Source organism: Durio zibethinus, chromosome 9 (assembly GCF_047325235.1).
Source record: "Durio zibethinus cultivar Kanyao isolate XHJ-2024 chromosome 9, ASM4732523v1, whole genome shotgun sequence".
In the NCBI taxonomy this organism is placed as follows: Eukaryota; Viridiplantae; Streptophyta; class Magnoliopsida; order Malvales; family Malvaceae; genus Durio; species Durio zibethinus.
The window spans coordinates 23808939-23814419 of NC_143170.1; the positions used below are offsets into that span (position 1 = coordinate 23808939).

A 5481-nucleotide genomic window follows, 5' to 3' on the forward strand; every position below is an offset into this window, starting at 1 on the left:
TACAACTCAATCAATAACTCAATGTTTCAAAAGTACAGAGATTAACTTCATCCAAATCTTTTAACCTTTATATGCTTTATTATATTTAAATCAAATAAAATTTATCTCTTAACTCACTCTTTTTGAATATGTATTATATTTAAAATTCAAATCGTTTTTTTCAAATATGTATAACATTTAAAAGTCAAATAGCTTTAAAATTAAGATAGCTTTAAAAAATTATATGTAAACCATAATTGTCATCCAAGAATTAATTAACACTTTTAGGCCTATAAATGTTATGTGCTATTTATAGAAAGTAAGATAGTATCTAGAAGATCATCTAAGTAAGATCCTCTAGATAAACCATCCTAATTATAGGCTTCACATTTATAGGCTATTTATAGAAAGTAAAATCTTCTGGATACTATCTAGAGGTCCATCTAGGTACTATCTAGAGGATCTTACTTTCTTCTACTTTTTCTATTTTCTATTCTTCTTTTAGCCTTTTATAGTTGACCTCTGACTTAAGTGTTGTAGTACAAATGCAGGAAACACTTCCTTCCTTTACCCTTAATTGCTTTTTTTTTTTCCTGTGATTTTAGGATTTTAACCCTCAACTCGAAGCTCAATGCAAATAATATATATAAACAAAGATGTAACTTTCATATGGAATATATATATGGGGAGAAAAAATGCAGCAAGAGATATATAAGAATTATCAATTCATTTATATTATTTAAACATATCAGTTTGCAATTATTTTTATATAAAAGAAACTAGAGTATAAAAGATAAAAAATTCAAAATTTCTTTCAAATGCAAATAACTTATCTTTATCAATATTACTATACAAATAAAAATGATGAAAATTGAAAATTTTTAATTTTACTCGATAGAAGCTTTTGTTAATTTAATCATTTTCTTCTTTTTAAATAATATTGTTTATTATATATTTGAAATTTTATCACTTTTTTCAAAAAGTTTAATTTTCTTATAACATGATAATTGGATATATAAAAAAATAAATTATTTGATACGTAGACAATAAAGTTTTTTAATTTCATAATTGGGGTTAGGATTTTTATATATGTTACAACTTTCTCATATGAATTTTATGAACTTTATAAATTTTAAAGGCTTGAATATAATTCTAAAAAATACTAATTTATTTGTATCCCTACATATTTAAATATATAAAACTAATCCATACAATATATCTATAGCGTACGGATCACAAATTAGTTTATTAATAATAAATAGAGAGTTACGCAATATGAGGACCCATAACACAATAAAACACCACCTTACAGACAGAACAAAAGACAAGCACAATATAACTAGGCACACTGTCAATCATCATAGGTAAGCAAAAAAGAAAAGAACTGAGACTCAAAGGTGCCTAAATATTAGACCAAAAACATGTTATCCCTATTAACCTCGAACTTGCAAAATAATATGCCATTCTATTAGGGATCGCAATAGATAGTAAATAAATGGATATATATTATTATTCAATTTGTTTATATTGGATTCAGATATTTATAAAATGTATAATTAACAAATTCAGATAGAAGATTTACTATTCATGATGGATTTGAATAAAATCCAACTAGTATTTATTAGATATCCAATATTAGAAAGTGTTTAAGTTTTAATAAATAGTAACAAATATCTAAATCCATATCCAAATCAGTTATCCATTTATAGAAGTAAAATATATAAAATTTTATACTTATGGAAAGTTTTGAACCTTAGCATATGTCTTTTACTTGTTATTAATAAAGAGTGAACTTGAATTTTAAATCCAATACTTGTTTATTTTATATTTTCATAAAAATTTAAATAAATTAATATTATAATAGATTCAAATATTTAAACATATAGTGCTTATTTAAACAAATTTGGATTAAGATAGTGATACTAAGTTTTAATAGATAATTAAACAGATTCGGATATTATAAATATTAAACAGATTTGGTCAAAGTATGGATTCCTAAAAAATAACAGATATCCACTCCATTACCATCTTTACATTCTATTAGCTTCTTTAAAAACCTTTTCCATTCTAACCTCTATAATCCCATTAAATAAGCCATCAATTTCAACAAAAATAAACATAATTTCTAAGGCTTTACCTCAACCTTCTTGCACAAGTTAATTGCAACTAATGAATCAAATTCATAATTAAACCCCAATCCATAAACTTTTTAGGTTTAACAAAGATATCTTAAGGCAAATGGTAACTTAAAATTCAACAAAATTAGAGTCTTGTATGCCTAACGGACACAAGAACATAGCAACAAGCAAACCTTTAATTCAAATCCCTTAATAAACCCTCACAACTAGTAGGCATTGGTGTTTTTTAGAAGATCCATCCACATTAAACTTCAGACATCCATTCTTAAAATGGCTCTATGAGGAAATAATTTAGTATTTAGATGCTGAGATGGATAAATACTAAATTATGATTGGATGAACTCAAATCTTGTGGGTCACTATTGGAAAGGTTTAATTTTCTCATGCAAATGAGTGAAAATCAAAGCTAAAGTAAGCTTGAACTATTGTGGTTTTTGTTTTTTTTTTTTTTTTGGAGGTTGCTAGAAAATTTTGCAATGTTGAGCTGAAAAAAAAAGATTTTGAGCTAGAGAAATTTGAACTGAGTTCAATTAACTCCCTATTAAAAAGACTCATGAAGAATTAAACACATGTTTAATGTGCCAAAAGAGTCTACAAAGCTGGAATGGGTTGCTAAAGATAGTTAGAAGTCAGCTAATCTTTCTAATTAATTGAGCTAAGTTAGCAACTGATGTGACAATTTAAAGCTCTCTCGTTGGTTGGAAAGAATCATCATTTACATATAAATAGAAGTCCAAAAGATAGATTCAGGGTTTTCTTTTCATTTTGTGATTTTTTTTTCTTAGATATAGGCAATTTCCTCTTTAGCTAATAGAGAGTAAAGTATTTGGTTGTATTCTCTTGTATTTTCCTTCTTCCTTTTTTTGCAATTTTTTTTCTTTTAAGCAATTAAATTTCATGCTTTCTTAATTTTTTTTTTTTTTACGTTTTATAGCATTTTCTTGCATTATAAAATTGGATTTAAACTTCAATTTGAGAGTTTTGAATTCAGTTTTTAGAAATTCTAGATCTAAGCTTAGTGACTATTCCATCAAATTTCTCTTTGATATTGTGGATGATTGAGTTGAATCTTTTTAGCACTTAATCTTCACTTTCATACCTTGATTTTCTTTTTTAATTTGAGATCAATTCATAGTGATTTGAATAAGAAACACTATAGAGAACTAACGGTCAGCAAATCTATTTTCAATTTGTGATCTTGATAGTTTTCTTGAAATCGTGATCTTGTTACTAGATTGTGATCAATTTGATGCTATTCTTTTTTTCAATTAGCTACTAGTCTTCTTGTTTAGCAAATGTAGATTTACTTTCATGAAATTTCATTAAATTTCTATTTCAATTTTCTATTTCATATGAACTTGATCAATTGGATGTCCTATTTTAGTTAAAAATTCTATTTGGTCATTTTTCCCTTAATGCAATGTTCTATTGTGTGATTTCGATCATTCCTTAGTTGCTTAGTTCCTAGTTTCCTGTTGATAGTTTCGATGCTTAATGCAATTTCAATTTTTTTGAAGATTAGGTACTTTAGGTTGATCATACTTAGTTTTACTTTTGATTTTGAGTAACTACTAAATTCTACTTTAGGTCTTAATTTTTTTATCAATTCATGGTAAAATTTCTTGATTCACACATTTAGAAGTTGGATCTAACCCTAAATTAGGTTGATTTGTGTTATAACTTTGGTTATGGTGTTTCTTCACTTAGACAAATTTAAAATTCTATTTTAAGCATTAGGAATACATGTCGATTGGTAAGTTCAATTGTTAGTTTTGTTAGTTAAAGTTAGTTGCAAGTTGATTTTCATTTAGATAACTAGTGAATTGTTGAGTGTTTTAGTTTCTTAGTAATTGCAAGTTACATGTTAAGAAGTAAAGCTGTGTGAGTTCATCCTTTTCAGTTTTCTATATCAAAGTAGTTAGGTAATTCAATTTTGTTAGTTAATTCTTATTTTATACATCTAGTTCATTGTCATTTTGAATTTTAATGCTTGTTATTAGTTAGATTAGATTAATTGGATTGTTTTACTCATTTCAATTTCTAAAACAAAGTGAGCTAGAAAATTTTGATTATGGAAATTGAAAATCAGTTTAGTTAGTTACTTTAGGTTTATGGTCAATTCATTCATTCTTGTTTTTGCTTAGTATAGGCATTCCTTAACTACAAATCTCTCAAAATTTAATTGAACTAACTTTAGCTAAGAATTATACCTTTAGTACTTAAATTTTGATTCCACAATCTTCATAAAAGTGACATCTCATTCACCACTTTATTACTTGATAATGGCCTATCCACTTGCAATGTTATAAATCAGGACATCAAGATTTTGGTGCCGTTGTTAGGGATTGATTGCAAATAAATTCTAATATCAAGTCAAAACACCATTAGCTTTAGATTAGTTCACCCTTTAGTGTAAATAGTGCACTTAGTTCCTTCATCTCCTTAGTCTAGATTTAAGTTCTTATTTCTAGTTTTCTTAGCTAATGTATGCATAAGGTGAGGAGTCATGAGTTGATCTTTATTAACCTTGAAATTGAAAGAACATTTAGGATACTCAGAAAGGATATACTTGAACTTTGACCCCACACCATGGTTGAACATCTAAAGAACTTGATTCTTATGGACTATGCTATGTCACAACTTAATGGACTCTAAACAAGTATTAGGCGGCCAGTGATTCAAGTAAATAATTTTGAAATTAAGCCTACTTGCCATTATCACCATGATTCAAACTCAGTATAATTTGGTAGTCTAGTGAGTAAAAATCCAAATGCTCATTTAGAAAACTTTTTAGAGATTTGGGATGCATTCAAACATAAAGATAGGTCTGAAGATGCCATTAGACTTAGGTTGTTTCCCTTTTCACTTAGGGATAAAGCAAAAAGTTGGCTCACTTCTATGCTATTAGGTTTCATCATGACATGGGATGATTTGGCACAGAAATTATTAGCTAAATTCTTTCCACTAGCAAAGGCAACCAAGTTGAGAAATGAAATAATAACTTTCTCACAATATAACTCAAAGACCTTGTATGAAACTTGGGAAAGGTACATGGATCTCTTGAAAAGATGTCCACATTATGGACTACCTTAATGGTTAGATATTCAAATATTTTATAATGGATTGAATGGGAATATTAGGATAGTCATAGATGCTATTGTAAGAGGGGCACTAATGAGTAAATCCATAGATGAAGCTTATGAGTTGATTGAAGATGTCAAACAACTATAAATGGTCGAATGATAAACAGAACCCTAGGAAACCTTGAGCTGTTTATGAATTATATGCTCTTTCATCTATAAACTTTCAATTAACATCCTTAACTAAAAAGGTTGATGCTTTAGGCATTACCTCAACACTTAGT

General features: G+C 27.3%; 1 non-coding gene across 1 annotated transcript; it reads right to left on the reverse strand.

The window, feature by feature from the left end:
- Window positions 1-5096: 5096 nt before the first annotated feature.
- On the reverse strand, window positions 5097-5203 carry LOC149516883 (small nucleolar RNA R71). Its single transcript, XR_016345418.1, has one exon. It is a non-coding gene; the product is annotated as a small nucleolar RNA R71 (small nucleolar RNA).
- Window positions 5204-5481: the final 278 nt, after the last annotated feature.